The sequence below is a fragment of the Pezoporus flaviventris genome, unplaced genomic scaffold (assembly GCF_033815535.1).
Source record: "Pezoporus flaviventris isolate CSIRO_AGI_PZ_B2104156 unplaced genomic scaffold, CSIRO_AGI_Pfla_v1 ptg000031l, whole genome shotgun sequence".
In the NCBI taxonomy this organism is placed as follows: Eukaryota; Metazoa; Chordata; class Aves; order Psittaciformes; family Psittacidae; genus Pezoporus; species Pezoporus flaviventris.
The window spans coordinates 61,247,792-61,273,590 of NW_026892579.1; the positions used below are offsets into that span (position 1 = coordinate 61,247,792).

Here is a 25,799-nt window from a genome sequence, read left to right on the forward strand (position 1 = left end):
GCTAGACACCCAGGACAGCATCCAATCAGGCTGGAATATCTCCAAGGATGGAGACTTCACAACTTCTGTGGTAAACCTGTCCTGCTGTTTCACCAGCCGTAAGTGGTTTCTAATGCTTGAATGGAATTTCCTGTATTTCAGTTTGTCCATTCAATGGGCGCCACTGAGAAGAGATTGCTCATCTTCACTTCCACCCATCAGGAGTTTATACCCATCGATAACATCTTGCTGCTGAGCCTTCCCTTCTCCAGGCTGAACTGTCTCACAACACTTTCCTCTTTGTAATACAGTCCAGGTCCTTAATCATCTTTACAAACCTTCACTGGAGTTGCTCCCGTATGTCTGTGTAAGTCTCTGAAAGGCAGCACAACCATCTGGTATACTGACCACTCCTCCAAGCTTTGTACTGTCTGAAACCTTGCTGGGGTGCTTTTCTGCCCCATCATCTCAGGCACTAAGGAGGATCTTTAACAGTATTGGCCCCACTATTAGCCCCTGGGGTGCACTGCTAGTGAGTGGCCTCCAGCTGGGCCTTGTGCCGCTGGCCACAACTCTTTAATCCCAGCAGCTCAACCAGTTTTCAGTCCACCTCTTACCCAGCAAAAAAAATATAGACAAACATAATAACTGGCGTTATGAGACAGCATCTGCCCAGGATGTTCAGAAGCCATTGCACTTGAAACACCAATTAAAGCAGCAAAAGCACAGACAATGAAGAGGAAAGACTAAAACATCAAATGAGAACTTAGAACAGATTTTGGGTTTTTTCCTTTCTTTACCAACCCATGCCAAAACAGGCTTGAATTGAATGACAAAGTGATTCCGAACCACATCTGTGATGTGCTTTTAGCCCCAGTAGGGAACAGTTACGAGTTTTGTCAAGAACTCAGAAATCCCCTTGCTGTTTTCAAGAGAAAGGGACATCCACCTACACACCCCATATTGCATCAGCCTCTCAGCACTGCAGAGCATGGAGCAGTCGCTACGTTTGCTTCTAAAGTCCCTGAGCTATCAGAGTCTATTTTGTGAACAAAACCTTGAATATGCAACTTCCTTCACAAGAACACTACAGATCCAGCCCTTATTACTTTTTAAATGGATATTGACTCTTTTCAGAAGACTAATAATACTGTTTAATCATACTCACTTCAATAAGACCCTGTTGTATGAAGGGATTCCATTTGTTTAGCTTGAGAGGCCACCTTCAAAGCAGTTCTTGGGCATTCACCCCCTCTAGCATATTTCTACTCACAAGATCCTGCAGGATCCACTGACCTCATCTTCCACGTGTATCCCCTAAGAGAAAAGCTAGGAACTTGCTTCATCTCAGTTAAGCCATTTTGAGGCTGGACTTCTGGTCTAAGGTTCTCTCTACAGTTAATAAAGAGGGTAAATCAGCTGTTTCAGGTCAAATGAATGGCTCTCATGGGGAACTGCTGACTACAGAGTGAAGCTATACACCTAAGCTAAATTTAGGTGAAACAAATCTCTCTCTGAGCACAGGAAATCATACGTGTTTGCCAGAAAGCATATTCAGGAACTCTCTTTCTCTTGAGTCCTAACCACAGGAATATTCTTTCCATTGATTCAATATAAAATTACTGCTAATAAAAAATGATGGGCCAGACTTCTCTGGCTTCATGAGATTATCCTGCATGGCAGTCAGCCTCACGGGTGTGATGGTAAAGGAGAGCTTAAAACAGTCCAGGAAAAGGTCTGTCTGGCACAGTCCTGCCTCAGACAGAAATACTCAAATGCCCGTGCTGAGCAGGCACCTCCTGGCCAGCAAATACACTCTGCTTCTCAAAAGGGCTAATTAAGAACTACACAACCGCCTCAGTCTTGTGCACTGCTCTCATTTCCAGGAGCACAGCTGTGAAAATCAGATCCGCTGGCCCCAGCACAGGCTCCTGGTAGTCCAGGGCAATTTCCACCCTAACGGACGCAAATGCTGAGACATACACTGTGGTCAGAATACACAGACGTTGCAAGCCTGGCTCAAGCCCACACAGGGGGGTAAGAGGACATACCTAATGCAGTATCAGCAGTTCTAGCGCACAGGTCATTAACACTTATTAATTCGTTCTTAAAGAGCTCAAATTTAGAATGTAGGGCCCTGATCCAAACCAATATTGGGCCACATCTGCAGATCAATATGAGCTTTATATTTATAGTATTTTCAAAAGAAAAGAAAAAGGAGTAAGAACCCACATGACTGTATTAACATAAAAGCATCTGAAAGGAGGTATTCAGCGGCAAAAGTATTTAGTGACTGCAGTGACAGTAACTGCTTCATCCCCAACATTAGGTTAGCCTGTCCTTACAGCTCCATCTAAACCAACATACCCAAGGAAATGCCACCGCACCTTTACTGTGGTCTGATTCAGATCTGAGACAACCTTGCAAGAAAAAGCCATTAAGTGACATTAACGTAGTACTGAGAACATTCTCTGACAACCAAGAATAATGAGGTAAATTAAGGGCAGATGGATATTGAGGCTTTCCTCTAAATGCCCTTAATTTTGTAGGTTTTAGACATACTGTCTCCTGAACCTCGGTGCAATTTTAGTTTTACTATTTGTGATATTTATAGCTCCCATTTATATAAGTAATCTGTAATTTTAATGCAGGTCTAATGGTTCCAACTGCCATTGACACAGATTGTAAAATGAAAAAGGGAGGATACCTTGTTGAGAAAGACGCTGCTTTATTTCCTTCCTGCCACCTTAGCCACTGTGATACAGGGGGTTAATGTCTCACTTGGAATCCAACCTTGTCAACACATCAAAGATCCTCCCAGGTGGAGAGGAGCAGGGTTATGCAATTGATCTCCCCTAACCTGTAATGTCAGTGTCACTCTGGTCCAGGGTGAGTGACTGAAATGCATATTTCTTTTTGAGAGAGGTAAGAGAGCCACCTTGAAGAAGTACATGATGATGAAAGGTATGAGACAAGAGTAGACCTTGGGAAATGTCAAGGGAGATCACAGCGAAAATTGCCTTCTTTATCCAGAATAAATAACAGCAGTTGTGGATTACATGACTGTAATTCTGTTGAGGAGGTCTGGTAACATAAATCACGATAAAGACGACTTGAGACTCTTTTTAACGACCAAGGAGGTTATTTGTATTTTCTAACTTATTTTCTACTGTTCCCAGGCACAGTCTCCACAGACATTTCTATGGCTATCCTGAGTCCCCTCAATGCAATGTCTTTCCCCACCCTATTTATTCTCTGCTGTCACCCCACTCTAGCTTCTTCCTTTCCACCCTTCCGCCTCCCGATGACAGATTGCTGCCATCCGCCCTGTTCTGAATTCACTGCTTCCATTATCACTTCCCTTACAGCTGTGGCACATCTGCTTTCAGATCCACTTTACAATTTTTCCTAAGGGCCTGCCTTGCTCTTGCTTGCGTCTGTGCAAGGACAGCAGCAGCTACAGGAGCCTCATCTCCATCTGTGGCTTCATTCAGAGACACTGCAAGCAGCAAAGCCTGCCTCAACTTCAGCTGCAATCCAAATCCTATTTCTATTGTTTTTCCTCTTTCAAACTGCTGTTGAATGACAAGTTAAGCTGCACCAGTACTGCCAAAAAGTGGGTCAACAGGTCAACAACTCTGGATACCTCATTTCTGATACTGTAGGTTTGGTTCAGAAAATGGAAATAACTCACTGAAAGAACTATCTGAAGGGGGGGGGGGAAATCAGTGGCAATATGTTCAACAAGGCATGTGGAAAACGAGGAGTCTCTGAAGGAAGGTCAGTCCAGGTTTGCAGGTTCTGACGCGTTTCCTCATTCTCAGTAACCCCAACAGTATTTCTATCAAATTAAAGGAATCTGCATAATGCTTCACTTGGCATCAGTAAATGTGTCAGAAGATGTCTCAGTAAAAAGTTCAGTGCTAATGCAAGAAAGGCCATCACGCACGTAAGTAAAATTAAAAACAAAACCAAAAGAAGCCAACAAAATCCCCTGAGGAAATAAGTATATTTTTCCCAAGTTCTTCCAGCTTTTACTCTCTTATAGACATCTGTTCTTTCCCTTGATAGGTCCTACTGCAAAAGCACAAGGTTAACCATCTCAAATGGAAGTGCGACTTTCATTTTCTATCACTTCCTATTTAACATAATCATCCGGACAGATTTTTGCATTGGTTTCAAGTAACAATGCCTTGTCAAAGCCTTCCTATTTTGAAATGGTTTGTATGGCTATAACTGGTACATATATGTTTAAAATAGTAAAAGTGGCAAAACTGAAGAAAAGGCATAAAGATTTCTGTCTTTTCTTTAACTGCGTATTTCCCAAATGAAGAAAACTTCACAGAGCAATCAAAACGGAACAGAAAAAGACAGCTATCGCTTTGATTTCCCCATCTTTTCTGGCTGAGTTGCCCCCAGATGCCCTTTTCATTTCTAAAGAAAAAAAAAAGCATATTGAGATCTTGGTGCTGTTGCTTTGAATTTTTTTTCCTGAAGGAAAGACAGACATGAAAAGGTCTAAACCAGAGCCGCATTATTATTCAAGAAACGTTATGAGGAACAGCCACTTGCCTTACTAATACTTTATCATTCATGCAAACCATTTAGTCCGAGAGACAAAAGCAGCATATATACATCTAAACAGCTATGTATGCCAAATAGATACCAGCTCTGGAGAACAAATAAAGCACACAGAGGGGGAAAAGAACCCCAACAGAAAACCACACACAAAATCCCAAAGCAGAGAGGCAAATGAATGAAATGAACTTGCATCTGTGGATTGCAAAGGTTTAAGAAACTTGATTTTACCGTTCCTTGTTTTCAAATACTTTGAAGAGAATCAAGAAATTACTGAAAGGTTTTGTACCACGTGCTATGGTAAAGACTGCATAAAACAAAAACGGAAATATTAGTATTAAGGCCCTAGCTCTTCCTTCTGTCTTTCCTCCAAGATCCCATTGATTTCAGTGAGAGTTCTACACATGCAGCGACTCCAAAAGGGGCTCTGATCACTTGTGTTTTCAGACTGATGCAAAGGCATTACCACAGAGAAATTCCCATTTGTGCTAATGGGATCTGTATGGCCAATGATACTTGGTTTTCTTCCTGAGAATATTCCCCTGGTTTTTGTTCTTTTGAGGTCTGCTTCAACAGAACGCCTCTGTCTTGCATTAAAATACAGTTATGATATTCATAACTAAACAGTACTTTAAACCATATTGTTTAATCTATGACTTTTCCTCTGACAAGTGTGAAAACGTGTGCAATGTGACAGAAGGTTTGCTATAGTAATTGCATGTTGTGATTGAATGATAGAGTAACAACCACGGAAATAACTGTCTTGCTGAAATTGCCGCAGAAGGTAAGTTGCTCCTGTACAGTTTTAACTTATGCACCATCTGTTTTGCCAGTCCTTTAAGTGTTCTTTAACTAGTTTAAGGGATTTTATTGTTGTTTGCAGAGGCATTGCCACACTTTCTCTGACCTTTTGTACATTCTACTTTGGAAAGAGTCTCTGTCCCCTTCTGCCTCCCTCCCTTCAAACCCTGTGCTCCCCACCTGGGACTTGTTCATCCACCACCCACATCTGACAGACCTACCACCCATGTTTTCTAAATAACAGCCACAATAGCTAGCAAAGAGGAGGTTATATATGGGCAAAACACATAGGTCCTTGGGAGTATTCTTCCAGCAGATGGAGACACATACACAAAGTGTTTATTTCCCTAAAAGCTGACATTATTAACCATCAGCTCAAGAATAAAGTAATATTCCAAAATTACTATTATAGTCAAGACTTACCCAGTTGTGAGAGAAGAAATATATTTGGATAATAAGCTCATTTTAGACTCGAATTAAAATGGTAAATCATTTGCAATATAGCACTAAGTAACACTACATTAAACTTAACAGATTATCAAGACTCTAATTCTGTATTAAAAAAAACCCAAACAGCTGAAGTTAAAAATGAATTGATCAAAAACCCTCTTCAGCCAAAGCATATGCTTTGTCCCCTTTACACATCAGCAAAGCCCTACAATGAAATAACCAACACAATAAAACCGCGCTGTTATAGCGTGGTACACAGTGATAGTACATTACGTTACAACAATAAGAACGAAGGCTCCTTCAAATCCAACTTGCAGGTGGATAAAAAAAACAGGGGATATCAAATGAAACCAGCGTGTTGCAAGTTCAAAACAAACAAAAGGAATTGCTTCTTCATATCAAGCGGAGTGGATGCCCCACAAAAGAGAAAAGTTTATGGGAGCTGCAAAATCAATATTACAGATTCACCTAAGAAAAAGCCAATGAGGGGTTTAAAGTGTGAAGATAAAATTTGTAGATCATAAAGTCCCTGAGCAATGAAAAGCCAGGGCTAGGAAAGCGTCTGACCACTCTCATTAAATGCTTGCTCTGGCCTCACACTCCTCACTAAGCACCAGCTGTCTAGCAAAGCAAAGGCAGCGCATCAAATCAAATGGTCTGACCCAGCCTTTCATCCAGTCTTCAACAAACTTCTTGCATAATTGTTGAGAAAAGTATGGACAAGAGGAGGGTTTTTTGTAGTCTAAAATCTGTGAAAATAACAATAATCACCAAGTAGGAGGAGAGCCACCAAAGCAGCAAACAGCAGACATGCACAGAGCCACAGCTCACAGAGGCGTCGAAACACCACCAACAGTCAAGGAGCACAGCACATGTTGGTTGGACACAAACTAGTGCTTGTCCTCACTCTGAAGTGACAGGAGAATCCTCCTACTCAGAGAATGCCTCCCTGTCCTCTAACCAAGATGTCACAGTCAGCATAGGTCAGAACCAGAAACAGCCTAAAAAGGCTCTATATAAGTAAGGTACTGCATTATCTTACATTGTTAGTGCCTTTTTGTTTTATGACAAAATAAGTATGAGGAAGAGGCATGTTTTATATCCAACTTTTGGGAACATATTAAATATACCGATTGCCATAATATTTAAAGCATTTGTCAGATCTTTACTACATCTGCAATGTCTTCTTTTCTGTAACTCAGTGTTCTACCTGATTGCAGCATTTGCCTTATATGCCCCCCTGCAAACCCCAAAAATCATCCCTAGCCACAATGCTACGAGCTGAGCATTTTAGTTGCCTTTCCAGCCAGCACTGTTTTCAAGAAGTCATTCAAAATCCCTTTCAGAAGAACTTTCCCCAAGGAGTTACAACTAATTAAGAACCCATCCATGTTTCAGTCATTTACACAATTCCATTGTGGATTCTGCAATTTTTATCTAAAGTCTTTGAAGTTATATATAATGTCAGTCATTCTGAGTCATCAGCAAATTATAGCCCTCTTTACTGTACTGCTGCAAATGCTGTTAAATGGAGCAAAACTGGTCCTGACACTGCTCCCCCTAATAGTACTGTTAACCTCTTTCATCAAGAGAATGACTTTTTTTTTATCCTTTGTATTAATCTATCATCTGCTAACTGATTTTTAATCTCTAACTTCCAAAGGCTATCAACTCCACCTTGTGATTTTGTCTACTGTTAATAAACAACACTGCTTATTTCCTCAACAATACCTGGCAATGAAAGGGAGGTTGTCATTGCAGCACAAGCCTTCCTAGTATAGTTGGTGTTAGAAATCAGGCAGGAGAGACTGTCTCTGGGGCTGCTGGACAAGACAGTCAGGACTTCCATCCTTAGCTCAGTGAAGGGGAGCACACACTGCCCAGGACTGAGAGGCAGAGCTGGGAAAAACCAGCAATACCAAGTGCATGTGGGAGGCCAATACACGTAACATTTCAGTTCAGTTTTGACCTGTTCTAATAATAAAAAAGAGAAATAGTTCAAACACTGCATGTTATTGAGCAGTGGTACCTGACCTTTGTTAATCCTTACACCGCAAGCAACATCAGCCACTGCCTTGCCTGGCGCCCAGACCACAGTGACAGCAACCCTGTGTCCCGCTTGCTCGATCCCAGGTCACAGGATGGAGAGCACTGGTAAAAGGTCTTTGGCTTTTCTTCTTATGAAGAAAAGATTGTAATTTATAACTGTTATGACATTAAGCACCACTCGGAAAAACGGGGGCACATTGATTAATGCTGTATCAAAATACTGTGTTTTAAACTGTACATGGAGTAGATATGGAGTAATCCAGGTGATTACAAGTGAGGTATGAAACTGTCTCACTTCCATCCTTCAAATTATTCCTTAAAACCTTTTCCTTTCCCATCAGTGTCTAAAAACCTTGACAAAACATAACCTGGTGTTACGCTGAGCCTACTTCAAGGCATGACAGCTAACACTACCTCTTCAGTGGGCTTCTGGTCAGCAGCTCTCTTAAACACACCAGCAATAAAAACCCATCAGCTGTGACCGATTCGGTCTCTTCAACTGCTGGGTCAGTAAAGACAACCCATAAATTCTTTATGGACTAAAAAGCAGAACATTAAAATATACAGGTTAAGCTAAACCCACTTTACTGTAATTCAGGATTCTGGCTGCCACTTCAACTATAATTAACATGAACACTAATATGTTTAACTGTACTAGACCAAGCATAGCCATAGTACATTTACTGTACTAAACCAAGTATAGCATTACGGTACAGAACAGAAAGGGGACAACTCCATAGCGTGATTCAGGGAAAAACCATAAGTGATCTGGCAAATTGTAGTCCCTTCTCCTGTGTCCACCCCTAGAGCTGCAATACTCTTTGACGACATTCCAAGCCCTCAGAGTTTCCGGGATGTGGCTGTGCCATCATTCAGGACATCAAGGGGTCAGTCATAGCACACCTGTAATGGATTCTCATTTGCAGAAAAGGCTTGTCTGGGAATTGTAATATTATGGCAAACTAAGGAAAATTGTGGATGATTTTCCATAATAAGGAGAAGGCCGATGAGGATCCAAGTCTTACTCTAAGAACACGTGTCAGATCAAAGACCTTTGACACAGCAGACACCATAAACCATTAATCTATCGGCATTTTATTTTAATGCAAGAACTCCAAGAAGAAACAAGTAGTGAACCTCTTTACTAAAATACCAGCACAACCCTCCTACCTCACTACATGAAGCTGTGTGGACAAATAAGAGCAGAAGGGGGGAATGGGTCCATCCCTAACTCAAAGCGTCTTAGGAAATTCCCTGAAAGCTATATAATTATAAGGAAAAGATGACTAGTTTTGACACAGACGATGTACATTAGTACAGATTTAGTAGATGGTTGTATAAAAAACTGGACTTTTTTTTCCTCACTATCATCTCTACTTTCCAAATCTACTTTACCAATGGAAGACATTTTGCTAACAAAGTTACAGTGCAACCTCAATGCTTTTCTATTGCAAAATAACTTACCTCCCTTCACAAAGGGCAGGAAGCTCCATTCTTTTGCCTTTCATGCCAGAAAGGCAACATTTACCTCCTCTGTTTCTAATTACTAAGATACAAAAAGAAACTAGTAAATGAATAAATTTTACTCCACAAAAGAGATGATAGACAATACTTTTCACCACAACCTAGACGCTACACTATGCCAATGAAAGCATATATAATGGTCTAAATCACATGTCCAGGTTATGAATTATTATGGGAAACACAACATAAACTGCTCAAGGGAACTCTTTGACTCAAAACAAGCCCTGACAATCTCTTACTGCACAAGCCAGGAAATAAAAGTATCCGTGTGTGATAGAGACTTGCTATTGGCAGTATATTTTACACAGACTGCGCTCAGAGTCAAGCACTGGAAGGCAATCCAGCACTCAGAGAGTGACCCAGACCTCTGCCAAAAAGGAAAAGGCTGCAGGATCAGCAATGCAACGACCAGGGACATGAGACGGCATTCCCAGTAATCACCTCTCTTGACATCAAGGCTGCTGTGTTGACGCCTTAAGTGCTCAAGTTTTGCAATATTGGCTTTTACGTAGTAGAAATAGCAGTCTGCTCAAATAAAAATAATAGGAATGCACCACACTCTTCTCTGTAACTGCTGTTGTGGAGGTGAAGTCAATCCTGTCACACATGGGACTGTCAACGGCTGTGCTTAGGTGGTGTATTCAGTTTCTGACACCCCTGAAACATTTAACTTTAACTGCCTTTTTGTCAATACTACATTCATTTCACAGATATTGAAAACACGGAAGTAGTTTAGCCACAGAAAGTCAGATTTGTAATCTCACCAATATATTCACTTCTTTCCCGACAGACAACTGAGGGAGGAAATAAAGTTGAACATAGATTATGCATACTACATGAAAATCAGCTTCATGTAAGCATTGCTCTATATTCAACCAACATTTAAGGAAGCAAGCTAATAATTTCATTAAAGCATAATGGGATGCTGTGGTTTAAACCCAGCCAGACAACTCATTCACTCACTTCCCCCCCCTTCTTGCCCTCCCCCCACTCCCGGAGGGACGGAGAGGAGAATCAAAAGAAAGCAACTCCCATGGGTTAAGAACAGTTTAGTAACTAAGGTATAACACAAATCACTGCTGCTACCACCAGTAATAACAATGATAAAGGAAATAACAAGGGAAGAGAATACAGCACCTCACCACCAGCCAAACAATAACTCGCCCCCCCCCGAGCCCGACCAAGCACCGACCGATACCTCCTCCAACCCTGCAGTCACAGCCCTTCCGAGTAACTCTCAGTTACATCCTGGGCATGACGTGCTGTGGTATGGAATACCTCTTTGGCTAGCTTGGGTCAGGTGTCCTGTCTCTGCTTCCTCCTGGCCTCCCCTCCACCCTGGCAGAGCATGAGGCTCACAAAGTCCTTGGCCAGACCAAAACATCATTGTTATCAGCTCTGTTCCCGAGCCGAAAGTCAAAACACTGCACTGCACCAGCTACCAAGAAGGAGGAAAATGACTGCTACTGCTGAACCCAGGACATGGGATAATAAAAACACCCAACTGGTTGGACACTTGGAAACCCAAGAGAAAATGAGCACACAAAAGCCATCACCTGAAGTGCTGCCAGCAGAGGTGCCTCAGTGCCTCAGAGGTGCACAGAAGAGTATCACTTATCTTGTCTCAACTCAGATACATACAAATCTGAAGCTGACCCAAGACCTAGCCCTTGAATAGGTCATTAGCTTTTACATTTTAAGAAAAGCATAATCTGGGCACTACCAAAACTGCAGCGATAAGCTTAGCTGAACCTATCCTAATCTAGGAGCAATTTTCCCAGTGAGCTACTGTCTCAAGGAGTCCCTTATTGAAAGGACATGGGGGAAATGTCAACATTTCCATGGACTGAAATATTACAACTATGCCACTCAAATGAACCAATCTGCAGTGTATCATGATAAGAGATGTTATTGGCCCTGTAAAACCTGCAAACCCCAGGAAGACTGCTGCATATTCTTGACTATGCTGATTTCTCCATCGAGGAACTATTTACATACAAACAGGCTTTGCTATAAAAGCATGCTATGCCATTAAAGATAGAAGGGGAAACAAGCAAGACTGTTTCCAAACACAAACATATCTGAAGTTTGCAAAGCATTTCCTTCAGCACACAAACCACTTTTTATTCAGCCACCTCTCATGTACATTGTTAGAAGGGTAAGCTCTCTGAGCTACCAATTAGGCCATTTCGTTCCTGGGCACTGATATAATAATACTCTGCATATAAAGATTGTTGTACAGTTTTTCCATTCATTTACTCTCCCTTGGATATGTATATTACAATTCAATGATTAGTGCATTTCTTTCTGTTGAGCTCTGCCTCCTTCAGCTCACAGGAAGGACAACACAAGTCATCAGCATAAGCATCTTCTGAAGGCTGTACCTCAGCTTCCTGGGCCTTCCTAACTCTCCAAACCACACGTACAGCCACACCACACTGGCTAGAAAGGCTTTGTGAATGTCTGGATCCATCAGCAGCATAAACTTGACCAGGATTCAGATGGACTCATGACTGCATTCCAGCTGAAGGAGCCAGAACACCAAATACAAAGTTTACGTTGGCTTTGTGCTGACTATACTATAGCAGACAGTCTCTAATCCAGCATAAAACTAGTGAGGTGCAGAGAGGTAACACCTAATATGACAAGGTTTTAGAAATTGAGGCAGTGTAATGATTTTATGCTAGAAGAGTATTGTTCAGCACACGGCTGTGGCAGCCTCACCGCAGCAGTGAGAGCCCCCAAATAGATTTACTGTATCATCAGACCTCAGTGGAAACAGAAGCAGCTTGATTTCCTACTGTGGGGTATTCACACGTGAGGAAAAAAAAAATCAGTACCAGAGTTAGGCACATCGCTGCCTGACTCATCTCAAATGGGATTTCAAATGAGCCGGGGAGAAATCTGTGCATTTCTTTTGATCCCTGATGGGCTCTCCCCTCACATCCAGCCTTTTAGAGCTACACCAGAAGGACTACTTTAGGGAAGAGCACACACCTGTCCCTCAGTTTGGCTGACCCAGAAGGCAACCCGGCACAGAGCATCACACCATTGTACTGCTTGACTGCTGGCCCAGCCAACTCCTCTGCTCCCAGCAGCGATGGAACCTCTGCTTGTGTTTTGACAGTGGCAAGGCAGAGGAACCAATACTTCTTGCCAAGCTCCAGGTTTTGTTTTCAGACTCACGGTCTGAGCGCTGACCTAACACTACCCGGTTCATCATACTGTCTGAGATGCTTAGGCTGCAGGCAGCCTTCAAACTGCAGCAATGCTGCTCAGGCTCTCAGCTCTGCTCACTCAGCATGCATTATACAGCTGCCTCCTAACAGCAGCCAGCTTTCCCATTTTATGTTATTGAAACAATTTTTTTCTTCTCAATTTTGAAATGTTTACTTTAAATCTATTCCCAAAAGAATGGGATTTTCACATTAAAAGTGAATTCATGAGACACAAATAGCTGAGGAACAAAAAAAAAACACAAAATACAAGAAACAAGTCACTGCTGTGCTTCTAAAAGCAACAGTTTTTCTTTAACAATTTAACAAGAATTTCAGTTCCATACACACATGAGCTTCACCCACATTATCTCCTGAAGGATTTGCTTCTCTAATGGGATGAAGTACCAAATTCCAGTTCCCGTTGCTTGTCAAGCAGCAGCTTAAGTGGCATGAACCTTGTATTTCTGATGATTTCAAGCACCAAATTACTTTATCAGACACTTCTTTCACAGCATCTGCGAAGCTCTGTAACTTCCTTGTACTTTAGTTAAACTTGATGTCCATCAGCTGCTCAATTAATGGCAGTCACATTATCTGCCTTCTTAAATTAACACAGTGTAATACAAGCAGCCTTCACTGTGAGAAATACTTTTGGTCAGACAATGCCTGGTTACAGATCACTGAAGAAAGTATTCAGATATGTAGATAAAAAAGGCAAAAAAATCTTCTCACCTGTCAGCAGAATAGAGGGAAAAACCTTTAGAATCAATCTGCATTTTGGTACACTCCCAAGTGCAAAATTAAACTGCTTTTACTACCCTACTCGCTATTAAATATTCCATTTCTATTTGCATCCTTGAAGTGATGACATCTTACTGTATATCAACCTTTGGATGGAAACAAACCCCCCAGAACTCATCCTACCGGGATCTAATTACCACAGCTGGATTATGTTTTTATCAAACAGATGCTTGCAGATTTTCTCCTTCACTGTTTCCTTCTGGAAAAGCTCTCTAATATCCTTCTGGAAGTTACCCACATTGGCTGTACTCTGCTAATCAAACTTAACGGAGTGCAGAAATAGCTGTGTGTGCTCTACCTGTGACAGAGTTTTCTGAGTTGGTATTTTGAAGCAGCTTTTTCAGAGAGCCCTTGGTCTCAGCAGCCTGCCCTCACAGATCAGCGCAAGGCTGGGGCTCTGTAGAGTCATGTTCATGATGTGGTAAATCAGCAACATGAACCAGGTACATCATTAACATAATCTCGTTAGTTTACAAAAAGCACCATACTTGAAAATCCTGTTTCCCTAACAAAGCAGAAACAAACAGCCACAGGCAGCATCTCAGCTCGGCTCCGCAGTGCCCATGCCTGCAGAGAGCCAGCCAAAGCTGGAAGGCTGAGCTGGTGATTGGCTCTAACCCCATAGCAGATGGGGGCTCCTGTCCTACAGAAACAGCCAGAGGCACAGAGGCATAGGCCAAGGACTAAAAGGTGACACAGCGATGGAGCTGCCAGAGAGATGACTATTAGAAGCTCTCCAGTGGTTTTGGCTGGGATGGAGTTAATATTCTTCATAGTAGCTAGCACAGGGCTAGGTTTTACATCTGTGCTGAAAACAGCATTGATAACACAGGGATGTTTCCGTTACTGCTGAGCAGTACATACACATGGCCAAGGCCTTTCCTGCTTCACACCCCACCAGCAAGGAGTCTGGGGGTGCACAAGGAGCTGGGAGGGTACATGGGTGCAACAGCTGACTCCAACTGACCCAAGGGATGCTCCAGACCATAGGATGTCATGCTCAGCAAATAAAACTGGGAGAAGGAGGGGAAAGGGGAGAAAACTAGCAGTGATGGAGTTTGTCTTCCCAAGGTACCATTGTGTGTGATGGAGTCCTGCTGTCCTGGAGATTGCTGAACACCCACCTGGCCACGGGAAGTGGTGAATGAATTCCTTGGTTTGCTTTGCATGTGCTCACAGCTTTTGCTTTACCTATTGAACTGTCTTTATCTTAACCCAAGACTTTTCTCACTTTTACTCTCCTGATTCTCTCCCCAGTTCCACCTGGGAGCAGCAAGTGAGTGGCTGTGTGATGCTTAGCTGCTGGTTGGGGTTAAACCCATGACATCCACACAACCCCAATGCCACTCTTGTAAACCCTATGGCCAGAAAATCCTATCTGCCTATTTCAACTTTTGGTTACATTCACAAGGGTATTTTTCCATCTCTCCTCACCAAGTACCTCTAAGTCTACCAGGAGTACAGTCACCACCTGCATTTGTAAGCATTACTTCTCCCTTTTTAACAATATTCAGTAAAAGAAAAACAAGATTTCAGGGGAACACAATCTCTGCTCATCTACATCATCTCTTCTGCCTCTCTGGTTATGAAGCCCCATGCTATAAAGCTTTCCCCCTCTACCCCTGGAGGTATTGAGCAATTCTCCCAGGCTCTGCTGGATTCTGAACTACAGCACTGAGCATTGTCAGTGCTCCAGAGTCACTACGCTCCAGTTATTCTTTCTACTCCTTCTCAAAGGAGATGTGTCCAAGTGAAAGATCAGTAAGAGATCTGTCTTACGATAGATGTGTTCTTCAGTTTTACATGCAGGAACAATATACAACTGCACATGGCAAGCATTTCTCTTGCAGGGTAGGTGCCCCACAGATAGTTGATACGGGAAAGCTGAAGCTGATGTGCTGCTGACTGGATCACAATGAAAACCAGAAGATCCAAATAAAAACAAGCTGAGGAAATATTGGCAACATGATTGTTTATCTCCTGCTGTTCTCCTCTTTTCTTTGAGCTCAGCCAGGTTGGGCTGTCTAAGCTTGACTTGACAGTACCACGTTTCCCTCATCCAATCTGCTATTCACGGGTTCAAATATAACAACAGGAATAAAAATTGCTAATCTCATATCAGCAGCTGAAGTTTACAGGCTTCATATCCATCAACATCCTCCAGCTCCAGCCATTAAAAACAGAATACCTCAAAAAAAACCCAACAATGAATAGAGGGAAATGGGAATAGCTCCAAAACGTTGACATTCCTCCTAAAATATTTCCCCATTGAGTTACAGACACCGCAGGTCTCACCAGACCCATCTCTATAATGACTGCTGTATGACATAACTTCCCATAACAACAGATATATCCATGTAAAAATATGACAGTGATCAGAAATCCCTACAGTTATAATTGTGCTATGCACTATTATTAAAATATCTATATATGCACACACAGATACCATCCCAGAAGCCTTTGGCTGGGGAGAGGAAGAGGACAGGGATTCACATCAGCTGATCAACAACTCCCTGCACTCCCAAATTATCATTTTTTAACCTTGGGGAAAAATTGAATTCTGCTACTGAATAGATTTAGCATAGAGTCAACCTAATGATCACATTAGTCCCTGTCTGTTCTCCCAATGCCCATTCGCTATTTAATTAACCTATTTTTGTAGGTTACTTCTCGGAGCTATTTTTAAGTAGTTTAATCGAAGTTGTCCCTCCTCTGAAGACGGTTACACGAGTTACCTTTCTTCTACCAACTGTATCATCGCCATTTGGATGTTAGCAAGGAAATGGTTGTACCAAAGCTTGCTTTGATTGAATTTGCCAACATACCGCCACTGAAAAGCCACGATTTCTTTTTCCTGGTTTATACGCAGGACAACAGAAATCATTCCTGCTACCTTACCAACCTGCCAGAAGATGGATTTGCTTCATTCAGGCCAACAATGCAATCATCGTCAGGGGCTGATTTAATTACAGGGGGTAAGAAAAAGACCCTGCACGTCATTTTCCTGGAAGCAAGACCCGCACACCAGAGATCTTATGACAAAGCCCTGGCGTGCCAGCCCGCACAGATTGCAGCTGTACCAGCCAGAGGGGGTCTGGTGGTGAATACGCTGACAGAAAAACCTCATTATACAAAATGGGGAAGTGACGTGAGCATCCCTTTTGTCTGCAAAGGGTGCAGGATGGTCATGCCTCACAAGCGCGAGAGTTGTTATTGTGGTTTGTTTGCCGCAGCTCAGAGTTAACTGCAAAGCTAGAAAACAGGCAGCTAAAAAGCTACCAAAATAACTACTAGGACAGGAGCCCAGGAAAGGCTTAAAAATGTATACATTTGCAGTTTAGAGCATGGGATTTGCCTGAACTGTTTGAAAAGGGAACCTTACAAAAGAGATCCATAGTGAGACTGGGCATCTTTTGGAAGGAATTTCTAATTACCAGGGTAGCATTTTGAGCGATTGTGATATTGGCTGTCAAGATTCCCACATGTCTTTAGCTGTAACAGATTGCTGCAGACTAGTCTCTTCCCTTTGAGGAAAACATCATGTCTGAGACTTTATCTGGAAATAACAAACCTGTTCGGTTCTGTATTCTTAGTGCATTTTCAGCTAATCTGCTAGCACATCAGGCTCGCCATCCTCAATCTCTGTGTTGAAAACACATCAAACAATTCCCTATACCTCTAACAGCTAAGAGATGATGACTAAGGCTTTCAAGTTCCTTTTCCAAAATATTCCATCTTTGTTTCAGGGAAAAAGGGAGCTTTTTGTACTTGAGGGGAGAGGGGGGGGGTGTCCCTTGCAGAAGACCTCGGCTATCTCTGTTATTTTAATAAAGTCAGCTAAAGTCCCTTAAAAGGGGGAGATACAATGCACTCTGTGTAGTGAAGAATCTAACTCCATATTGTCTATGCTCTTCCAGCAAGCAGCTGAAAGTAAGAAGCAGAAAATAAAGGACTGCCTTTAAAATGTAAAAGGATTTTAAAAGTTTTCAAGTAGAAGTCAGAAGCGTGTTTGACAAACACAAGAATAACACGGAGAAGGACAACAATAACAAAAAGACTGAGTAATCAGATTACTAGTGATCACAAAGCCTCACCTGTAACTAGGTGCTTTCAAATTAACACAGCAGAAGCATCAAACTTTTGTCATTTCTAACCTTCATCTTGCAAAAATAAAGTTCTGTTATTCTGACGTGTTACTAGACATGCATAATAAAATTATATTTAACTTTAGTAATTTTTATATTACAGTTTCTGATTATGTATCATTACTACTAATAAATATTTTTCATTTTATAGAAATGTTACATATCATGTTAGCAAGAAAACTGTTATGGAAAAGCTTTTTCTGCCTTAATTTACCCCTACACCACTGCCCATTATTAATGAAATCACAGAAATCAGTATATAACAATTATGCATATTAATAATGATATGTAATTGGTGTTTTATATTATATATCTGTGTATAAACCCATACTTATAATACAGCACATTTTGTCACCTTATGTACTTGTTCGAGAACACTAGAGATCTGCAAGATACATAATTTTACAACAAAGATCTTCTCAAATAAGGATACAACCACCTATTAGGCTTTCTTTAAATATCAGCAATGTTTAGGGTGATAATAAAACAGGAAAGTTAAACACAAAGTACATGTAGTATAAATCATTAAAACGTAGTTTACTCAGGCTGGCAAGTTTTCAAGCAAGACAAGAGTATGCATACCACAAGTATCTGTTCTTTATGTATCGACTTTAACTTCCAGTATACTACTGGGATCTTTGTAGACTGCCACCCTAATTCATCTTTGGAGACAACATGTTCATTAATAAGAAATCCTGGAATATCTGCTGTGGATATTCGTTTCGCATACTTTATAACTGCAGAAAGCAAGAACTGGTGCACAACCTGCAAAGCTCTTGCTAGATAATTGTTCTGAGCATACAGAGGAACATGCGGCTGGCTGCGGCTTCTTGGGTAGGTATCTCACTGCACCAGCAATGTTCTGCAGCAGAAAATGCCCTTATTATTGCAAGATCTGCCAGCAGATACAACCCCAGTCGCTGTTTTTGCTACCTCTAAGAGTAAAATTAGCTCTTCAAAAGGATGTCTGCAAGAATGACAAGTTGACACAAAACAGAAACCAAAACCAATAGTGAAAAATGGAAGGAAATTCTTTGGGGTCTTAAACTTCATGCTCCTGCCTCCCCTTTCCATAAAAATCCATACTGAATTTGATAAAAACAATCAGTTAAAGAAAATTAAACAGCATCTATTTAAGGAACACGATTGTTTTTTACCTTTTCCAATATTTGTCTCTGAATACCTTTCTCTTTCAAGCATATATTTCTTCTGATAACTGCCTTAAAATACTGTAAATATCATGTAAAATCCCCATTGAGCTGTAAGATTACCTTTCAGCTCTGCTGCACGTTGATATGCTAACAACCAGCAAGCAGTAAGCTTTCTTGACCTTGACAGGACAAGTTACTGCAATAAAGTCAAGCCTGTACTACACCAGAACTGTGGAAACAAGTCCCAGTCTTACTTTTCTCATCCCAAACCCAGATCTGAGGGGCTGTTCCAATGAAATTTAGAAATCACACATCAAAGGAACTTTGCTAAACCTGGTGTAAAGGCAAGCTTCTCTTTTGTAGGAGCTGATAGAGAAAAGACACAGTGTCGGTAGTGCCAAAACTTGTATGAGCATTCACTATCCAGAAAATCAGTTAATAACTACTTGTTGCTCAGATTTTCTGAGCTCTTCCAAAGGGACTTCATGAAAGCTGATCTTTACAATGGGGGGAGGCAGACTCCTGAAAACAAGTGTTTGGATGTTCAACTGGGAACTGCAGTGATGACATAGAAATCTTTCATTACTCTTACTACAATGCATGCTAAGTGTTGATCAAAATCCTCTATTCAGGGTCAGCCTAATGACTGTGACTGCTTGTCACCCAGCCATCAATCCAGACTGTGGAGAAGGTTAATGGGATTAGAACTAAATTTGTGATGGTCATGACAAAGTTGTGTTCAGTATGCTTCTAGAGGTAGTGGGAGAGCTCTTGCCTTGTTAGGTGCTGGCTTTTTGTGGCTAGGAGAAAATTCACGAGGATTCTTACAAGGGATTTTAGTGACAGGACAAGGCGGAATGGCTTTAAACTGAAAAAGGTGAGATTTAGATTAGACATTAGGAAGAAATTCTTCATTATGAGGGTGCTGAGGTGCTGGCACAGGGAGCCCAGAGAAGCTGTGGCTGCCCCATCCCTGGCAGTGTTGAAGGCCAAGTTGGATGGGGCTTGGAGCAACCTGGTCTAGTGGAAGGAGGGCTGGAACTGAATGAGCTTTAAGGTCCCTTCCAATCCAAGCCATTCTGTGATTCTATGATTAATGAGGGTATTGCTGGCTGATCAAAAATACTCATTTATTTCTATGGGGCAGAAGTTGTCAGATATACAATCATTTGGTCCTTACTCAAAATGTAGTACTCTGGAGTCCATGCTCCATGCCTGTTCCTACTGCTACTGGCTCCTTTTTTGATTCAGACTATGGAGAAAGGCTGCAGTGAGAACAGAAAGCCTTCACATCCTCACCTGATACTCTGTGCCTCTTTGCCTCTCCTCATGCACACATAATGCTGATTCTTCTTCCTCCTGACAACACCCAAGGACTAGTTTTATTTTCTTTACTGCTCACTGAGAATGTCTTCATGTGCCTGACATCATTATTATAATTATGAAATTTAAGCAAAACATGCTGCCACACCGAAGAGCTGGATTAGTACCATGACTGCTGTAATGATTCCATATGCTCCCCTGACAAAACAGGACCAGGCACCTCAACAATCCTCAGAGATCCTCTGTGCAGAGCTCCCAGGAGCCTGCTCCATCACTCCTTGGTTCTGTATGCACATGGGATGCCAAAAGGAAGCACTGGGATACTTTGGGCACTGATCCATATAGCATCCACAGCATAGACTAAACTATGAAGTTTCATAGGGAAAACCATAGTTGCTAAAATAACCACACATTTGAATTCCTTCCTTTTCCCATGTCCTCAAGGCAAATACCTTTTATAAAGTTTACAGCAGTACAAACCCAGAAATAACCACTATAATAACGTATTCTGACCATACTGCAACACATCCATAGTTCTTGGTTGAGTAATATTTACTATGTACTCAGTAATTGTAGCTTAACAGAAGACAGTTCTGGAAAGACGCTGCATCTTGCTTGAAAAACTTCTAATGGACTGAGCTTAGAGAAACCCAAAACTTGATTTAAAAACCAAAACAAAACTTGTCTTTGGGAGGGAACCATCCAAGTTTGTTTTATTCTGGTTCTCCCTGCATTTCCCTACCTCCACGTCTCAGACTCCTTTCCCCACCCATCAACCTGTGCCTTCCAGGTATTCGTCATTTGAGTGGCGGAGGTCTGGAGTAAGAAGCCACAACTGGACAGCTGAACTAGCTTCAGTTTCATTCCGCAAGTTTTCTTGATATAGGGTTTGCTCCTAAAGGAAAGTTGAGGACAACACTGAATTTTTTACATGCTGCTGCCTCTAGTTATTCAGGCTCATGTAATGAATGAGGATTTAGTCTATAAAATCTATCGAAACAATTTGCAATCTCTATGTCAACCAATTTGCCCTGTCTTCTAAAAGTATCTGCACAGAGGTTGGAATGACACTGCACTATTATGAGAGCTTTGCCACTAACTTCGAGAGGCACAGATTGTCCCTCCTTCTCTCATTTTCCCAGCTTCCCCAAGGGGAAAAACTCAAAGCCATGCAAAATTTCAGACAACTGGCTTACGCAGAGAGCTAGAAGAGAAACATAGAGGGAACACAGATGTTACACAGAAAGCCAAATTCACTTTAGTAATGCAGCAGCAAGCAAATCGCCTAAAAACAAGTGAGTGACAGTTTAAATGCAAGGATTTTCAATACTCTGAGTTCAAAACTTTAACAAAAATAGACAAAATAGTCTAGTTGCAAAAAAAAACATGAAAAACAAAGTATCTCCACAGGATGCCTGCATGACCCATGCACTGAATCATAAGAACCATTCATAACAGTACCTTTTATTCTGTTTGAGTAAGACTTTACCCACCAATAGCCCTTCTAATGTCCAAAAGTGGCAGAGTGATGGAATCAGTACCCCAAGCAGCATGTAAAGCATTGAATTTCCAGTCTGAATAGCTCACTACATACATTGTCTATTCTTTAAGATAATTGCCACAGGACCTCTCTAGAAAATCGCTGCAAGAAGCCTTTAGAAAGCTTACCAACTCTGACCAATACATTAGCTACAGTTTCAATTACCCTGTTAATGTGAAACGTTTTTCAGCATGCAGCCTCACAGAAACCAGCTAGCAATACTATTAACTTCACACTTAGCGGGTGAAGAATTAAGAAAGATTAACATTCAAGCACAGAAATGCTTAGCTGACTATTGCAGGTAATAATCATGAGTGTATAATTATGCCAAATGGAAAAAAACCCTACCCCAACATACAAAAGTAATGAAAATGCCAAATCTTAAAACAATCTTATAATGAATAGTAAGGCACAAGATACACTATTTGTAGGCAATGCTGGCGTACAAATGAAACACACTGAAAGCAAACTACCCAATACAGAGCGCAACTGGAAATGCTGGCAAAGTGCACTCCATAAATTCATGCAAACAAAGGAAATCATTAAAACCAAGTTTGCTTGCCAAAATCAACATACAATAATACATCTTCTTTCAGACAAGTTGTCCTTTGGTACAACAAGTAACTATGTTAGCCAGCAATGCAATGAGGAAAAGATCGTGTAATCACTGCAACCCAAACTGTTCTTGCAGAAGTAAATGACCCTTTAGAATATACCTTATATGCTCTCCATATTTAAAATACGGTTTTTATCAACTACGCTATTCTTGTAAGAAGTTTTCTAAATAGCTATGAATTAACAGAAGTTTCTGTTGGTATTTTTCTTCTTTTGGTAAGAAACAACATGAGCTCAGATTGTAGAAACAACTAATTCCTGCACTACAGTCCACCACTAAACAAAGCACTAAGGTTCTTATGTGCCTGCTGCAGGCCATACATGGTGTAGGAAACTAATGCGCGTTTCTAGGCGGCAGGAATCAAATAGAATAGTACTCCTTTGGCAAAAAATAATCCTTTTCCTGTCAAATGAAACCATTTCAAATTGTCTTCAGCGCTCCTCTCCTACTGCCTGCAGCTCTGGTTCTTTTTGGATTGGACTGTCCGAACCCAATTTGGATGCCAGCACAAATCCTTTGGCACAGACTGCACTGCTGGCAGTTGGGCAGCTCCACTGGCAATTTCAAGTTAAAATAAATAAATAAATAAATAAATAAATGAGAAAAATCAATCTACAAAACACAAAATAGCCAAAGAGATTACTCATTGGCTGGTAAGCCACATCCCCCTGAGGCTGTTGATCAAGCTCTACCCCTGGCTGCCAGCCTGCTGTAGTACAGATGGAAGAACTGGCTGTTAAATCGCTTCTCTCGCCCACAGCTCGGCAGGAAAAGGGATCCCAAGCCCTGCTGGAGAATATTTCCCTGGCAACTTATCTTGTACTTACCAGCGCCTTGCCACTGCAGAAGCAGCATTTCCTTGCCTTCTGCGAGATGTGAAGGAGATTATTAGTAATTTCCAGGTATTTCATTCACATCGGTTACTCCTTGCAGAACACTGAGCACGGTTAATTGGAATTGTTTCCTTGCTCAAAGATTTCAATTCTACTGCAACACAACTGGAGACATTAAAGATAAAAAACTTTGTAGCTGTTATTCTGTGGGCTGAACTTCCTCATCTCCGAGTATCGTATCACTCTCTTGCAGTGGTTTTGACAAGGTCTTGCCTGTGTTTATACTGAATTTGCAGTGTTTACATCTTACACACTACCTGTGTATGTCTATAGCAAACAAGAAGCTCAAACCCAAACAGGTTCTCGATTACATCATGATGAATTGAGGGATTTAAACACCATTTTCTTCCACAACTCCCTGGGTTTATTTAGACAGCATGGTATGGTTGGTTTCAATCCCAAAGCTTTGTTTACAAAAGCATTGGTATTGTATCGTGTGCACTCTGCAGATGCCTGGGAATGCAGCAAAACCAATCCCCAGTTACGATATGTGCCTGACATTCTGACATGGATTAGACTATGATGTGCAGACAGAGATTTATCTTTTTTCTTTATTTTTATGAAATCCTGCAAATTCAAGCGGTAAATGAAAGGAAGTTGGTGCCTTGCAATCATCACTGTGCATGGCCCTCCCCTGGCTGTTGCCTATGCTGCTGTTTGCAGTGGACATGCTCCTGTGTGATGTGCTCTAGGTGGCCCTCCCTTGGCATGGGGGTTGGACTAGATGATCTCCAGAGGTCCCTTCCAACCCTAATGACTCTGTGATATGGTCAAGATTAACACACATTACAATAACAGTCTGATGAAATACAAGCTGATAAGTGAATCCCGCAAGCACCAAAAGCAAAATCTCACAAACTTCGAGAGTTAACTGTGATATTGCTTTGGTTTTTACTTAATTTGTATTGTCCCATCCATTTCCTTAGCACATAGTATATAATATACAAAACAAGTGTTTGTTTTTATTTTTCCAGTTTAGTGAGTTCTCCTAACAATCTCCTGGTTTTAAGGTGGCCTACAAGAAATCTGGAGAAAGGCTTTTTACAAGGGCATCTAGTGACAGGACAATGGGGAAAGGCTTGAAGCTGAACTAGGGGAGATTTAGCTTAGATATTAAGAAGGAATTCTTCCCTGTGAGGGTGCTGAGGTGCTGGCACAGGTTGCCCAGAGAAGCTGTGGCTGCCCCATCCCTGGCACTGTTCAAGGCCAGGTTGGATGGGGCTTGGAGCAACCTGCTCTACTGAAAGGTGTCCCTGCCGGTGGCAGCAGGCTAGAACTGGAGGAGCTTTAAGGCCCCTTCCAACCCAAACCATTCCATGATTTGCATCTCCCATCCCCACCATCTTGTTTTTCTTCTCCGACAGTGCCCCATGGAATCAGTGATCAGTGCAGAGGAAGCGTTACTCAGGCCAAAATCTCTTCTCCCAGCCCCATCATTTGTTCCCATTAACTGTCACATTTAATCTGTGCCGTGCAAAGGGCGTGATATTAATCAACTGCTTGTATAACTCTTACTTCTTAAATTATATCCTCCACTTTACCCGGACCTGCTCTGAGCAGACAGTTTGATTAGATGACAGCTGGAGGCCCCTCACAAGCGACGTGACTCTGCGAGTCCTTCAGCCCATGGTTTGGCACTGGGGATGTGCCAGGATGCAGGCGCAGCCAGTGAAGCAGCAGGACACCCTTGAGAGCCTGGAAGGGACTTGCCAGTCACTGAGGTGGCAGCAACAGCACGGCACATTATCATCTTCTTGCAAGTTTATTCCCAAACTCCTACTAAGTATTTAATTCTTCCTGCAACCAAATCAACTTCAAAGCTGTCTGGGAGCAGGGAGAGGTGGTACAACCTCAGATCCCATGGGATTTGTCACAGCTCAAGAGGTGGTACAACCTCAGATCCCATGGGATTTGTCACAGCTCCTCTTATTGAGGAGCAGGCTGAACCTGGAGAGCCCATCACTGTGCACATGTTGCATGGCTCTCCAGAGCCCAGGCATGGACTCCTCATGAGCTGGCAGGCTTAGGCTGGGGACTGCTGGTGCCAAGCACGTAAAGTGCAGCACCCTTACACAGATGTCAGGTTGGCCCCTCTGGCAAAGAGCTGTGGAAAGGAAGTTTACAGGTCCAGGAACAGTCATCTGGGACAAGTTTCTTCTTGCCAAGAGTTATGGAGTAGAAGGACGCTTGTTGGCGAACGGGAAAATACTTTGATTGCTTGGCTAGCACTGGCATGGCAGAAGAAAACAAGCAAACCTACCAGAAATCGCTGAGGCAATGATATTGGAGAAAGTAACAGTCTATGTTTCCAAAGGGCGAGTAGAAGGGGGAGGAAACAGGGAACTGTCATAACCAGAAAGGTGAGGGAGATCATAAAACACTGAAGAAAGCTGTTTCTGCATATGGCCAAAACTAAACCTAGGCTGTAATAAATCTTTGGGGAGGGTGCCCAGAAATAGAAAATGAAAAGTACTTCCTCAATCATTTTCATTAGGAAAGGCAACATCCGGACTGGATAAGGGTACTTTCAGTATTATTTTTTTTAGCCAAACAGAATCAATTGTGAAGGTTTAGAGAGAACATAATGTAAGAAAGGAAAAACCAAAATTCCTCAAAATGGTAAGGAAATGCCTAATGATCAGCATGAGAAGGCCTTGGAGTTCATGCTGAAGAATAGAGTCAAGAGAGAAAAACATTCATCTCTCTAATATTTTTGAAGGGGTCCATAAAC

General features: G+C 41.8%; 1 protein-coding gene across 6 annotated transcripts in view; it reads right to left on the minus strand.

Annotated features, from left to right (window-relative positions):
- MACROD2 (mono-ADP ribosylhydrolase 2) overlaps positions 1-25,799 on the minus strand; it is an 887,639-nt gene that overhangs the window by 300,313 nt on the left and 561,527 nt on the right. The window lies entirely within an intron of this gene.